The 16,107-nt window shown below is 40.8% G+C and overlaps 1 long non-coding RNA gene and 1 pseudogene across 2 annotated transcripts in view; one reads left to right on the top strand and one right to left on the bottom strand.

Annotated features, from left to right (window-relative positions):
• The window catches only part of LOC306648945, a 440,075-nt gene that overhangs the window by 137,908 nt on the left and 286,060 nt on the right, over nucleotides 1-16,107 (top strand). The window lies entirely within an intron of this gene.
• On the bottom strand, nucleotides 5,030-5,677 carry LOC306647708 (vomeronasal type-1 receptor 4-like; annotated as a pseudogene). Its single transcript has one exon. The product of its transcript is annotated as a vomeronasal type-1 receptor 4-like (transcript).

Genomic DNA, 16,107 nt, shown 5'->3' on the forward strand with positions numbered 1-16,107 from the left:
TTCCAAATGCTGATTAGCACAAGTATAGGCCATTAGAATTGACCCAAGTGCCATATTTCATGGAGAAGGGGAAAAGATTCACATGCACTAAATGGAAGTCACCTTTCTCATCACTTCCTGCCTGAAAAGAGACAGAAACAAGGTTAAATGGAAGACAGACATAAAACAGCACAGAAACCATAACAAAAAGTAGCATAAGAGTTATCCATAATTTTTACATAGTATTAAAAGCAGGTTAGGGATTCCAGAGAAATAATACACACACACACACACACACACACACACACACACACACACACACACACACACACACACAGGTACTTACATAAATATATGGCTATTTATAAGTAAAATGTGAAACAAAGTAGATTAGGAACCCCGAAGACAAGGTGAGGCTGAGGTCCTCCCTCTCACACCACCCCTGCTGTTATTTATGTAGCAAAGTTCCCCAAATAAGAAACAAAAAAGTCTGGGTTTGCAAATAAAACCCAGCATGCCAAGGGCCTGTACAGATACCCAATTGTGATCCATAGCAAACAAACAAAGCCCCCATTAGAGACCCCCTACATGTTACCTGCATATCATAGGTTTAATGTAAAACAGGCCAATGAGCTCCTGGCTCCTTATAAGAAGAGCTGGAACCTGCAGCCTTTCCCTCCAGGGACACATGAGACAACAGTGAGCAGGTGGCCTTCTGTGAGGCAGAGACAGTCCCAACACAATGACTCCTGAGCTCAGACTTGAGCCACCAGAGTGGGAAAGCAAATTTCTTTTGAACAACCACATTTTTTCTGCATACAGTGGTGCTTGCCTGAAATCCCAGGAGGCTGAGGATGGAGATCAAGTCTTCAAATCCAGCCTCTACTAAGCAACTCAGTGAGACCCTGTCTCTAAAGAAAATACAATATAGGTCTTGGTATATTCAAGTGCCCCTATCTTCATTCCCTGACACATACACACACAAAAAAAAAATAACCCACTTGTGGTGCTTCATGATGGTGGCCTCTAGAGAATAATATCTTTGACCTGAAGAGATGTGTTGAATCCCAGACTTGGGTCTCTGCATGGTGCTGTTTTGGTGCCTTCAGGCAGCACCCAGTGAGCCAAGAACTTGTGAGGGCTGTGGGGGATGAGTCAGAGTCACCCTTCCAGGCCTGCTTTGCTTCTTCCCTAAGTCAGAATTGTGCCAATGGCACCAATCAGGAAGCAGTTCCAGTGGGTGATCATCAGTGTATCCAGAAACTTCTGGATGTTCCAAGACACAGAGAATGAGTTCTCCTACAAAACAGGAGAATGATTTCTCCTACAAAGCAGGGCTGGGATGTAGCTCAGTGGCAAAGAATCTGCCTTGCATTCACAAAGCCCTGGGTTTGACTCCCAGTTCCAGATTTAAAAAGGACAAAAAAAAAAAGGATTGCAGTTGACTGTCCAAAAACCAGAGCAAGTTATGAGAGGCCATCTCAAAACTGGGAAAGTAGATGCAGCCGAGAGACACTATAGAACAGAATCCCTTGACAGAGCAGGGCCCTGGAAGCAGGTGATGCAGGAATCAACCTGGGGCACACAGAGCCCTGAAGTCCCTAGTCCCCTGAGCCCACCTGACTAACCATGCCACTGCACCTCAGAAGCAGCCCTGAGAGGGTCTGACCTGGAAGAGACCCTTGTAGACACTTTTGCCAAACAACCCTCAGTGTGCACATGGCATCTTAGAACTCTTAAAGAATCAGGTGGTATTCCTCTTATTTCCACCAAACATTCTGCCACCCCACACCATCTTTCTGAGCTGTGAATTAATTGAGTGCATCATGAAATGCCTATGCCTTGGCAAACCAAGAGAATTCTCTCAATTGTAGCCAAGGTTGGACCATTAAGATGATCACACAGATTCTTTCTTGGTTATTTGAGTGTTTTGAATTGTTTTTATTCATTTTGAACAACTTTATCCCTTTGTGTCCAATTGTTAGTGTTATGGTCTAAGGGGTGCAGAAATCACAGTAGTCTGAGAATCAAGGGAGAAGGACTGTAGTTGTAGGCAATTTAGGACAATTGCCCATCCAAGAGAGTATAGAAAACCAGGGACATCAGCTGTTTTAAAACTTGAAACTGCCTCCCTAAGGGGAACCTAATGCTCCCAGAGCATGACAGAGTGCATATCTGTGTAAATGTGTCAGGAAGGGTCTCATATGTGCTAGTTTAGTATAAAGAGTACTGCCTTTCCTTGGGCTTAGTTTATATTTGGACTGGTGCTTACTTGGTTTTGAGGGGAGATGGTTCAGGAGCATGATGTTCTAAATGCCTTGCAGTAATGAGCCAGAGTGAGTGACCAAGTAAACCCTGTGTACCTTGGACACCAGGGGTGAAAACTTACTCTGTTGTCTTCATTTCAGTCTTGTTTTCTTTGTTGGAATTTTTGTTTTACATTTTGGAGTAGCAACCATTTACATTAGTGAACATTGTGCTCATGGGTTTGCATCTGGTTACCAGGGCAGAGTTGAACCTCAGGGTGATCCTCAGCTACTTCACTTCCACAGCGAACAGCTGGCAACTCCATTGGGTAAGGAGTTTTGCTATCTTCTTGGAGGGGTTTCGCTTCCTCTGCTCTACATGTCCCAGGATAGATTATATTTCACCTAGCCAAACACTCCCCTGTCTAATGAGTAGTCAGAAGGTCTAAGACTCAGTGTCTTAGTGCATCTTGTCCTCTATGTCTTGAAGCTGGCTCCCACAACTCTGGATATTCACTCTTGTTTCTGGCCTAACCTCTTAAGCCAGCAAATACCATTCCCAAATGCTCCCAGGTCTCATGATATTTCATTTCTCTCACTGCCCTTGTTTGGCTCTCCCTCTTGGGTTGCTGCACAGTGCCTGTTTCTGTGCCCTTACTGCACTATGTGACCTAAAATTTACACATTATTCCCCTTCAATATTCAGAGCACATCTTTTATGTAATACTCTGAACACTTTGTGAAATTTATTCATTTCTTTTTCAACCTACAGATGGTGAATGGTTTGTGGATCTATGACCTCGGATAATGAGACTGAGGCTAGCATATCTCCTTAGTTAGAACGTATAGGACAAAATTTCTGAAAGATATTTTTATTCATATTTTAAGGGTTTAACCTGGTCATGCATGCTTGTTGGAAGCTCTTATTGGCAGCTGTACATTTCATTATCATAAACATAAAAAAATCTAATTAAATTTCAGTCAGTTCCTCAATGATAAAGTTCTTTTTAGTGAAAAGACTGAAACATTTATACTTGATGTTTGGTGAGCCTATTTTGGATTAGTGTACATATTAACCAATAATACTTCTTTACATTTAGCAGTATTTATATGTCAAAAAATCACCAATATTTTCAATATTAAAGAGATATATTAAAACACTTCAGTAGCCTACAGAGTGGAAGAAAATCTGCCACACACACTTCAGATAGAGCACTAATCTCCAGAATTTATACAGAACTCAAAAAACTTTACACCAATAATACAAATAACCCAATCTATAAATGGCCTAAGGAAATGAACAGACACTTCACAGAAGATCTATAAGCAATCAACAGTATGAAAAAAAGTGCACCTTCTCTAGTAATTAGAGAAATGCAAATCAAAACTACCCTAAGATTCCATCTCACCCCAATTAGAATGTTTATTATCAAGAATACAAGCAACAATAGGTGTTGGTAAGAATGTTGGGGAAAAGGTACACTCATTCATTGCTGTTGAGGTTGCAAATTGGTACAGCCCTCTGGAAAACAGTATGGAGATTTCTTGCAAAACTTGAAATGGAACCACCATTTGACTCAACTACCTCACTTCTTGTCCTATACCCAAAGAACTTAAAATCAGCATACTAGAGTGATGCAACCACATCAATGTTTATAGCACCTCAATTCACAATAACTAGATTGTGGAACCAACCTAGATGCCCTTCAATAGAAGAATGGATATAGAAACTATGATATATATACCACAATGGAATATTATTCAGTCATAAAGAAAAACATAATTATGGCATTTGCAGGTACATGGATGGAGTTGGATAATATCATGCTAAGTGAAATAAGCCAATTCCAAAAAAAAAAAAAACTAAATGCCAAATGATTTCTCTGATAAGTGGATGGTGATATATGATGGGGGGAGGGTAAGGGAAGAATGGAGGAAGGATGGATTGTGTAGAGGAAAATGAGGGGTAGGCAGGGGGTGGGGGAAGGAAAGATAGTGGAATAAGACAAACATCATTACCCTATGCACATATATGATTGCAAAAACAGTGTGACTCTCTTTGTGTAACACTACAGATTTGAAAGTTATACCTCATTTGTGTACAATGAGTCCAAAAACATTTTTTCATGTTAAATAGATCATTTCAAGGATTTCTATGAGATTTTTTATGAATATTAACTTTTAATTTTTTTCTGCACAATGAACATCCTACATAGTCCCTTTTTGATGTCATATGCTGTCAGAAAACTGCTGTATATCCAAGCTCTGAATTGGTGTCTGGAAAATCTAAGGTGGGCAATGGGTATTTATGAATTACACAAAAATATTTTCTTAGACCAGCACACTCCAATAGAAGTATGATGTGAACCCTAATGTGAATTGCACATTTTCTCCTGGCTGTTTAATAAGAAGAACATAATAAAACATATGAAATCATTTGAAGGGTATAAATGTGTTCATTTTACTCAAAACATAATTTAAATATGTAATCAAAGTGAAAATTATCAACGTAATCTCTGTACATTTGCTCAAACTCTGTCTTCTATTTCTGAGTGCATTTCACACTGTGGAGTATCTGAACTCACACTAGTGCCACCTGGAGTGTCAAGGGCAGCAGGGCCTTTCTTTTTCCCTATATATAATTAGGAAATCTGCCCTGTTGCAGACTAAATTCTGGGTCATTCAGATCAGACATCAAATGCCCTTTGGAAAACTGTCAATTTCATTGAAAATAATGAGGTAAATTGGGAAAAAACATCTATTACTTTTTCCTAGCAAAAATAAGGAGATGGTTGGGTAGCAGGGTGACAAATCTCCACTTTCCCCCCTTACTTTGAAATTTTACAGTGGGCATGAAAGGAATAAAGCATCAAACAGTTGTTTGAGAAATAAAAGAACACAAAGCAAACTACAAGCAGGAGGATAGTGCAGGTTGCATTGTGTTCAGGAGATGGCCGGGAGGAGACTCAGGGGTTGTGGATGTGCTGGACTCTCCTGGTGTCTGTAGAGAAGACTCACCATGAACAAGTTGGTGCAGACCATGAGGAGCACAAACTCCAGATGTGTAACCATTAAGCCTGTAAGGAATGATGATGAATTATGTTTTCCAAACTGCCTGGTTTGACAATTTGCATGAGCAAACCCAGGAGCAACCAGAGTGAAATTTCTGGTGGCTGTGACAGATTGAATAACATGGATGTTGACTAGCATGTTGATGACCAGAAGGAAAGAAAGGAGGGACAAGTGCACATGCAGAGCTTAAATTTAAGTGCCACCCACTTACAGTTACTGGGACTGACAGTGATGGCTTGAAATGCTGTCAAGAGTGAGGTGGTGCAGATGGAAACACCCCTGATCACACTACATGAGAACGAAATTGTCTGGCAGCCAACCTGGTTCAAAAACTGCCTTCCCACCATGGTTGATGCAGCATCTGGTATAAATATGACCATGATGGTCAATTTATTGACCAACAACATGTACATAACTATGGGATCGAAGTGCTTCTTCAAATGGGTTTCAACTAAGAAGGCATATGCATGTAACATGAAGAGCAAGGGGTTCCCCAGGACACCATTTCACACTGAGAGATGAAGACAACCCCAAAGATTGTGTCACCTGGAAACATTTTGCAGTGTTGTGAATGGATTCCAGGTTTCTGTGCATGCTGGGCAGGTGCAGTACCATTCAGCAACACCCACAGCCCAGAAATATTATCTTAATGATGGCTTAGAAATCATAAAGAGGTATATTAGGTCTGCAATGAAAATGAATAATTACTTAAAACTATTTATAAGATGTAGCATCTGCAAGAACAATGATAGTGCAGGAGGAGAAAAGGTTGGTGAAATGTCCAGTTTTCTTGCATTTGAGGGTCCCATTAGACAAGTCCTAGGTCCAGATTCCAGAAATCCAGGAAAAAACAGATCACACAAGTAGGTGGAGAGAGAAGGTAGAACTAAATCCACCTCACTGCATTTTAGGATACTGAGCAGGAGATATGAGTCTTTTGTGAAAGACAAATATTCAGATTATAAGGCATGCTGTGTTTCATATTCAACCTACATTTCTGTAGTCTCATCTCTCTGAAGAGCATGATCCTTCTAACAGACACACTACCCTGTGTTCTCGAACCTCTGTCTTGGAGTACTCATGGCACACATCCTTCCTCCAAGTCAATGACAGCCAAACACTCATCCAACACAGTATTTTCCACCTGGGGACTTTTCACCTCCCTCCCTCACCATGGGTCAAACAGCCATGACCTGAGACATCTGTGGTTCTCAAAACTTCTGCAGTGCTAATGACATGCAGAGACCAAGGTGGCTGCTCAATGTCCCACAGTGCTCAGGAAACACCAAGACAGAGAATTTGGGAGGAGCACAGCCACTCTTACCATGGTTGATAAGCCCATGCTAACAAAAATCCCTCCATCCTGAGGACTGCAACACAAGAAAAATCCAACTTTTACTTGAATATTTCTGAATGTTTTCTTATGGAAACAGAATGAGTAACCAATGTTATTGCAACAGAAATTGTATGACATTTTCTCAGGTTAGCAGTGGAATTGAGGAGGTTAACATCACAAGTGTACTTCTTGGATTTTGGAGTTTATTTCACTATTGCTTTTTCTTGGGGACATTTTCATCCACTGACCCAGTTGTGCCCTCACCTGAACCATAGACTTTCTTTCCCTCCTGCACCTCTGGTCTATTTCATATGTGGCTCCACACTGAGCAAGTCCATGAGAACACTCTCAGGGCATCCCAGGCTGCACTTTCACCACGATCCCTACATTGGCATGATCTGTACTACAATGATCCACCCTCCTTATACTCTTAAGGGAGCAGCACTCAAATTAATTATTGAACACCCAGAATGGTGGAGTACTGTTCCTCCACAGGCTCATTTGTGCCTTCCACAGACTGTGCAATTTGTTTTTTTTTTTTATTGTAAACACATGGGATACATGTTGTTTCTCTGTTTGTACATGGCGTAAAGGCATACCATTTGTGTAATCAAAAATTTACATAGAGCAATGTTGTTTGATTCATTCTGTTATTTTTTTCCCTTCCCCCGACCCCTCCCACCCCTCTTTTCCCTCTAAACAGTGCTTCCTTCCTCCATACTTGCCCCCCTCCCTAACCCTAACTCTAACCCTAACACTAACCCCTCCCGCACCCCATTATGAGTCATCATCCACTTATTAGCGATATCATTCGTCCTTTGGCTTTTTGAGATTGGCTTATCTCACTTAGCATGATATTCTCCAATTTCATCCATTTGCCTGCAAATACCATAATTTTATCATTCTTTATGGCTGAGTAATATTCCATTGTATATATATATCACAGTTTCTTTATCCATTCATCAAATGAAGGACATCTAGGTTGGTTCCACAGTCTGGCTATTGTGAATTGAGCAGCTATGAACATTGATGTGGCTGCATCTCTGTAGAATGCTGATTTCAAGTTTTTGGGTATAGGCCGAGGAGTGGGATAGCCGGGTCAAATGGTGGTTCCATTCCAAGTTTTCTAAGGAATCTCCACACAGCTTTCCAGGGTGGCTGCACTAATTTGCAGCCCCACCAGCAATGTATGAGTGTACCTTTCTCCCCACATCCTCGTCAACACCTGTTGTTGCTCGTATTCTTGATAGTCACCATTCTAATTGGGGTGAGATGGAATCTTAGGGTAGTTTTGATTTGCATTTCTCATTACTAGAGATGTTGAACATTTTTCCATATGTTTGTTGATTGCTTGTACATCTTCTTCTGTGAAGTGTCTACTCATTTCCTTGGCCCATTTGTCGACTGGATTATTTGAATTCTTGGAGTAGAGTTTTTTGAGTTCTTTATAGATTCTGGAGATTAGTGCTCTATCTGAAGTATGATTGGCAAAGATATTCTCCCACTCTGTAGGCTCTTTCTTCGCATTGCTGATAGTTTCCTTTGCTGAGAGAAAGCTTTTTAGTTTGAATCTATCCCAGTTGTTGATTCTTGCTTTTATTTCTTGTGCTATGGGAGTCCTGTTAAGGAAGTCTGGTCCTAAGCCGACATGTTGAAGATCTGGACCTACTTTTTCTTCTATAATCTGCTGGGTCTCTGGTCTGATTCCGAGGTCCTTAATCCATTTTGAGTTAGTTTCATGCATGGTGAGAGATATGGGTTTAGTTTCATTCTGTTGCATATGGATTTCCAATTCTCCCAGCACCATTTCTTGAAGAGGCTATCTATTCTCTATTACATATTTTTGGCCCCTTTGTCTAGTATGAGAAAATTGTATTTATTTGGGTTTGTGTCCGTGTCCTCTATTCTGTACCATTGATCTACCTTTCTATTTTGGTACCAATACCATGCCGTTTTTGTTACTATTGCTTTGTAGTAGAGTTGAAGATCTGGTATTGCAATACCCCCTGTTTCACTCTTCCTGCTAGGGATTGCTTTAGCAATTCTGGGTTTCTTATTCTTCCAGATGAATTTCATAATTGCTTGCTCTATTTCTGTAAGGTACATCATTGGGATTTTAATTGGAATTGCACTGAATTTGTATAGCACTTTAGGTAGTATGACCATTTTGACAATATTAATTCTTCCTATCCAAGAACATGGAAGATCTTTCCATTTTCTAAGGTGTTCTTTAATTTCTTTCTTTAGTGTTCTGTAGTTCTCATTGTAGAGGTCTTTCACCTCTTTTGTGAGATTGATTCCCAAGTATTTTTTTTTTTTGAGGCTATTGTGAATGGGGTAGTTTTCCTAATTTCTCTTTCTGAAGATTCACTTATGTATAAAAATGCGTTGGATTTATGGGCATTGATCTTGTAACCTGCTACTTTACTGAATTCACTTATGGGTTCTAAGAGTTTTCTGGTGGAATTTCCAGGTTCCTCTAAATATATAATCATGTCATCAGCCAACAGGGATAGTTTGGGTTCTTCTTTTCCAATTCATATCCCTTTAATTTCTTTGGTTTGTCTAATTGCTCTGGCTAGAGTCTCAAGAATGATGTTGAATAGAAGTGGTGAAAGAGGGCATCCCTGCCTTGTTCCAGTTTTTAGGGGGAATGCTTTCAGTTTTTCACCATTTAGAATGATATTAGCCATGGGCTTAGCATAAATGGCCTTTACAATGTTAAGGAATGTTTCCACTATCCCTATTTCTTCTAGTGTTTTGAGCATGAAAGGGTGCTGTATTTTATCAAATGCTTTTTCTGCATTAATTGAAATAATCATGTGATTCTTGACTTTAAGTCTGTTGATATGGTGAATGACATTTATTGATTTCCTGATGTTGAACCAACCTTGCATCCCTCGGATGAAACCCACTTGATCATGGTGCACTATCTTTTTGATATGTTTTTGTATGCGATTTGCTAAAATTTTGTTGAGAATTTTTGTGTCGATGTTCATTAAGGATATTGGTCTGAAATTTTCTTTCCCTGATGTGTCTCTGTCTGGTTTAGGTATCAGTGTGATATTGGCTTCATAGAATGAGTTTGGGAGGGTTCCCTCCTCTTCTATTTTATGGAATACTTTGAGAAGTATTGGAATGAGCTCTTCTTTAAAGGTTTTGTAGAACTCGGCTGAGAACCCATCTGGTCCCGGACTTTTCTTTGTTGGTAGGCTTTTGATGACTTCTTCTATTTCAGTACTTGAAATTGGTCTATTTAAATTGTGTATGTCCTCCTCATTCAGTTTAGGCAATTCATATGTCTCTAGAAACCTGTTGATATCTTTGAAATTTTCTATTTTGTTGGAGTATAGATTTTCAAAATAGCTTCTAATTATGTTTTGTGTTTCAATCCTGTCTGTTGTGATATTTCCTTGTTCATTCTGAATTTTAGTGATTTGGGTTTTCTCTCATCTTCTCTTTGTTAGTGTGGCTAAAGGTTTATCAAATCTGTTTACTTTTCAAAGAACCAACTATTTATTTTGTCAATTTTTTGTATTGTTTCTTTTGTTTCAATTTCATTGATTTCAGCTCTGAGTTTAACTATTTCCTGTCTTCTACTACTTTTGGTGCTCGTCTGTTCTTTTTCTAGGGCTTTGAGCTGTAGTGTTAGGTCGTTTATTTGTTGAGTTTTACTTCTTTTATTAAATGTGCTCCATGAAATAAATTTCCCTCTAAGTACTGCTTTCATAGTGTCCCAGAGATTTTGATATGATGTTTCTTTGTTCTCATTTACCTCTAAGAATTTTTTAATTTCCTTCCTAATATCTTCTGTTATCCATTCATCATAATAGCATATTGTTTAATCTCCAGATGTTGGAATAGTTTCTGTGTTTTACTCTTTCATTTATTTCTAACTTCAATCCATTATGATCTGATAGAATACAAGGTAGTGTCTCTATCTTCTTGTATTTGCTAACATTAGCTTTGTGGCATAATATATGGTCTATTTTAGAGAAGGATCCATGTGGTGCCGAGAAGAAAGTGTATTCGCTTTTGGTTGGATGGTATATTCCATGAATGTCCATTAAGTCTAAATTATTGATTGTGTTATTGAGATCTATGGTTTTTTTTGTTCAATATTTGTCTGGAAGATCTGTCCAGTGGTGAGAGAGGCATGTTAAAATCACCTAGTATTATTGTGTTATGGTCTATTTGATTTCTGAAATGGAGAAGGATTTGTTTGACATATATGGATGAGCCACTGTTTGGGGCATATGTGTTTATGATTGTTATATCTTGCTGATTTATGTTTCCCTTAAGCAGTATGAAATGACCTTCTTTATCCCTTCTGACTACCTTTGGCTTGAAGTCCACATTATCTGAAATGATGATGCATACTCCAGCTTTTTTGCTGAGTCCATGTGCATGGTATGTTTTTCCCCATCCTTTCACTTTTAGTCTAAGAGTATCTTTTTCTATGAGGTGAGTCTCTTGTAGGCAACATATTGTTGGATCTTTCTTTTTAATCCAATCTGCCAGTCTATGTCTTTTGATTGATAAATTCAGGCCATTAACATTCAGGGTTATTATAGAGATATGATTTGGTTTCCCAGTCACTTGGTTAATTTTTTAAATTTTATTTATTTATTTATTTATTTGACACAACTTGGTTCCTCCTTTATTTGACAATTCCTTTAGGATAATTCCTCCCTTTGCTGATTTGCTTCTTTGTTTTTCATCTCTTCCTCATGGAATATTTTGCTGAGAATGTTCTGTAATGCTGGCTTTTTTTTTGTAAATTCTTTTAGCCTTTGTTTATCATGGAAGGATTTTATTTCATTGTCAAATTTGAAGGTAAGTTTTGCTGGGTATAAGATTCTTGGTTGACATCCATTTTCTTTCAGGGCTTGAAAAATGTTGTTCCAGGCCCTTCTAGCTTTTAGGGTCTGGATTGAAAAATCTGCTGATATCTGTATTGGTTTCCCCTGAATGTAATTTGGTTCTTTTCTCTCACAGCCTTTAAAATTCCGTGTTTATTTTGTATGTTAGGTATTTTCATTATAATGTGCCTTGGTGTGGGTCTGCTGTAATTTTGTGTATTTGGAGTCCTATAAGCCTCTTGAACTTGATTTTCCATTTCATTCTTCAGTTTTGGGAAATTTTCTGATAGTATTTCATTGAATAGATTGTTCATTCCTTTGGTTTGTTTCTCTAGGCCTTCCTCAATCCCAATAATTCTTAAATTTGGCCTTTTCTTGATATCCCATAGTTCTTGTAGATTCTGTTCATGATTTCTTACCATCTTCTCTGTTTGTTCAACTTTGTTTTCAAGGTTAAATATTTTATCTTCAATGTCTGAGGCTCTGTCTTCCAGGTGTTCTATCCTATTGGATATGCTTTCTATGGAGTTCTTAATTTGGTTTATTGTTTCCTTCATGTCAAGGATTTCTGTTTGGTTTTTTTTTTTTTCAATATCTCTAATTCTTTATTGAAATGATTTACTTCTTCTAACTGTCTTTATTGAAATGATCTATTTGCTCTTTTAACTGTCGATTGGTGCGATCATTCAATGCCTGCATTTTCTCTTTCATCTCATCATTCAGTGCGTGCATTTGCCCTTTCATCTCACCATTTGCTTCCCTGTTCATTTTAATTATGTACATTCTGAACTTCTTTTCTGTCATTTCTTCTGCCATGCTGTCATTGGGTTTTATTGATGTAACATCTAGATTTGTTTGCGGCATTTTCTTTCCTTGTTTTCTCATATTGTTCAGGTATCAGTGGACCGCTGAGATATTGCAGATTTCCTCTATTGACTTACAATGTCCCTGAAGATTTCTATATATATCCCCCCTTAGCCTTCAGTAGGCTGAAGTCTTGGAGGAAGTTGATAATGCGGTGCTCCACAAGGAAGCTGCCTCTCTAGGAGTGGTGGCCTTCAGATGGAGTATATTCCCTGCTAGTGGGCAGAGGTGCCTCTACTTGTTGACCAATGGTCATCCAAAGGGGACCTAGGCTGCGGGCTGAGGCAAGGCCTGTTTGGGCCTGTGTCTCTGGTTTTACCATCCTTGTGGGGAAACCTCACCCAGCAGGGAAGACTCACCCGGTGGGGAAGTCTCGCTGGTCAGTTCCCCTCCTAGAGGTTCCCCTCAATTTACAGCTGTCGCCTGGGCTGGGCTGCCTTCCTCTGCAAAGTTTCCAGGGGCCCGGTCCTACCTCCTGAGCCTGGGAGACTTGCCCTTCGCAGATGAATCTCCTTAGGCTGCCCCTCCTCAGAGAATCTGCCCGCAGTCCTGGAACCTTTGCTCCGCCCCTAAGCGTGTCTCTGTGCGGCTCTTCCACCACGAAGCCTCCTAGATCCTGGGACCCTGCTCTACACCTAATCGCCTGGCTATGCGGCCCCTCCTCTGAGCAGCCACCTGGGGCCCCGTACAATCGCTCTGAGTCCCAGAGACCCGCCGCACACCTCTTCCTACAGACAGCCACCTGGTGTTGCGGTGCGGTCACTAGGAGTCTAAGCATCTCACTGCGTGCCTCCTCCTCCCACCAACCACCCATAGCCCTGGGCAATCACTCCAAGTCGAAGTGACCCGCCCCGTTACTCCTCTTCCTCCAGGTAACTCCCCGGGTGTTCAGGAGCGGTCGCTCTGAGTGGCTCTGAATCCACGTGACCTGCTGCACGCCTCCTCTGGGTGGCCACCCAGAGCTCTGGTGTAGCCACTCAAGACCAAGCGACCCACCACGTTTCTCCTCCAGCAGCCCCCCGGTGTTCAGGAGCAGTTGCTTTAAGTCCAAACAACTCACCAATCACCTCCTCCTCTGAGCAGCCGCCTGGAGCTCTAATGCAGTCACTGAAAGTCCCAACAACCAGCCGTGCTCCTCCTCCTCCTACTCCTACTCCTCAGGGCAGGCCCCAGTGTTCAGAAGTGGTCTGAGTCCAAACAGCTCGCCACACAGCTCCTCCTCTGGCTACTGCCTGTAGCTCTGGTATAGTCACTCCAAATCCAAGTGGCCACGCTCCTCCTCCTCCTCCTCACGGTCAGCCCCGGTGTTCGGAGTCCACACAGCTCTCCTCGCTGCTCCTCCCCTGGGCAGCCACCGGAGCCCCAGTGGTTGCTACGAGTCCCAGCACTGTGCTGAGCGACCTCCTCTACGACTCTCCCAGTTGTCCGAGTTCACTGCTCCAGCAGGGGGAGGGGTGTCTCACTGGGCAGCTCTACTTCACAAAGTTCCCTGCGTTCCGGGACTACCGCCCCACCCGGGACGCCTCCCCAAAGGGAGAGACTAACCCGGCTGCTTTGAGTTTGTCCCAAGTCTCTCAATATCTCCTCTCTTGAATCCTGAGTCCTTGAGCAACATGAAATGCAGCCACCCTCTAGTCCGCCATCTTGAAATGCTCCTGTGCAATTTGTTTTATAAGTTTGATTCTTTAAAATTGTGACTCTTATAATGGTTAACTATGGTGACAATCCTGTCATTTTTGAAAATGGATCTTGACATTGGCATGTGATATGAGAGTTTCAGGGAAAACTCAAGTGTTTTGATCTTTTAAAATTTTCCAGTTTTGTAAGTCATGGCCTACCCCTTCCTCACTCTTAGCAGAAATCTTAACCTCAATCATTTTACCTCCTTCCCAAGATACCTACCCTTAGTAATGCTAAGCAATTATTCATAACTTGATCATCCAGTTCTACTCCCATAATTCCAATCAGTATCAATGGAAGTCAGACTCCCTCCTTCCAGTGTTAGGAGGCCAGAAATGATTCCCAGGCTCTCATCTAGACATAATATCCCCATCACCTCACAACCTGGATGGAAGAGTGGGATCAGTCCCACTGCAGGCTAGCAGAGGAGAGGGGACCACTGCAGTGAGAAGCACATCCTGGGACCTAAGTGGGTTCATGCACACCCCTCTTGACCTCCCAGGAGGGAAAATCAACAGGGAAATGGACAAAATGAGCCTAAAACCTTGACAGGACCCAGACAGACTGCAGATCAGAGCAACAGGATTTGTGGCATGAAAACAGCATGAAGGGAATTTAAACACCCAGCTGAGATGCTGTCTGTCCCACCAGTCCACAAAGATAGGTGAGCAGGAAACTCTGTCAGATACTTAAACTTTGCTAAGAGCATGAAATTAAAATATTCTCGGTAGGACAATCTGTAAATAGTTGAAGTTTTTACCTCCTTTCACCATTCCACACTATGTTTATATAGCACAAAGCGCTCTTTGCAGCACATGCATAAATGTAATTATAATTGCTCAAAGTGAACAACTATGCATCCAAATAAGACAAATTATGGAAAGCACTTTAACTTCCTTGGAAGTCTACAAACTAAAGTCAGACACACAAAATCACTAACCACAATTCCCAGGAGCACTGTTTTAAACTTTTGTGCTCAGATGCACATATTATAAATATATGTGAAGTAAACACAGATAATCAATAGAACTGAATGGGAGACTGTAGCCAGTCTTTTCTAATCAAGGGAGCCTGCATAAGAATGCCAGGATACAATAAATCCACCAGGTCAGATCACACTCACCACCTAACTGCTATGAACAGCACCACACCCACAGTCACTGTGAGAGCCCAGCTTTCTCCTGAGGCACTTGAGATGCAGGGAGATAATGTGCCCACACAGCCAGCCCTGAAGTGTGAGCCACCAAAAGAAAAACTTCATGTGACCCAGCAATCCACCCCTAGAAAGTAACTCCACATTAAAAAAAGACAAATAGGGAAAACCGGATCTCTCAATACATTCAAGCCATGGGCACTTCTACTCATCACTGGATGAGTAAAACTCCATTATGAAAAGCACTGTGGATGTGCACTGTTCAAGTAAACATGCAGAGTACATAAGAACCTTGTAGAAATGATGGTGCTAGAAAACAAAAGCAGAATGAGTCCTATAATAAAAAAGAGAATTACCACATAGCAGAGCAGAATAATGTCAACAACCAACAATAGAAAGGAAAAACAAAGTCAAATTCAGTTCCTTGTAAAGAATACTACATTTAACCCCCCTCTCATCACAGTGTACCACTGCCTGACACAAGGGCACAACAATGTCAGGTGCACAATGTTAGTGAGAGGTCAGACGGGCACTCCTATAATCCTGGGACCCAGGAACCTGAGGCAAGAGAATGGCAATTTCAAGGCCAGACTCCACAAGTTAGCAAGACACAGTCTCAAAATGAAATATAAAAAGACCCTGGGTTGAAGCTCAGTGGAAAACTCAATCCCCAGTACCATCTAACAGAGACAAAGATAGAAGAAAAAAAAAATCAATTGAGAAAGTGCAAATATTTGTAAAGATGAGATTGTGACTAATGATGCCAACAATTTTGGAATTTTGAGAGATATAGAAAAATGCCAAGAAGACTCATCTAACCATCAATTTCAAAACTTCAGGAAGTCACAGTGCAAGGCTCTCCAGGATGAAATTGAAATTGAAACTTGCACCAAATGAACATAAGAAATTCCAACA

The sequence above is a fragment of the Sciurus vulgaris genome (assembly GCF_902686455.1).
Source record: "Sciurus vulgaris genome assembly, chromosome: 17".
Taxonomy (NCBI): Eukaryota; Metazoa; Chordata; class Mammalia; order Rodentia; family Sciuridae; genus Sciurus; species Sciurus vulgaris.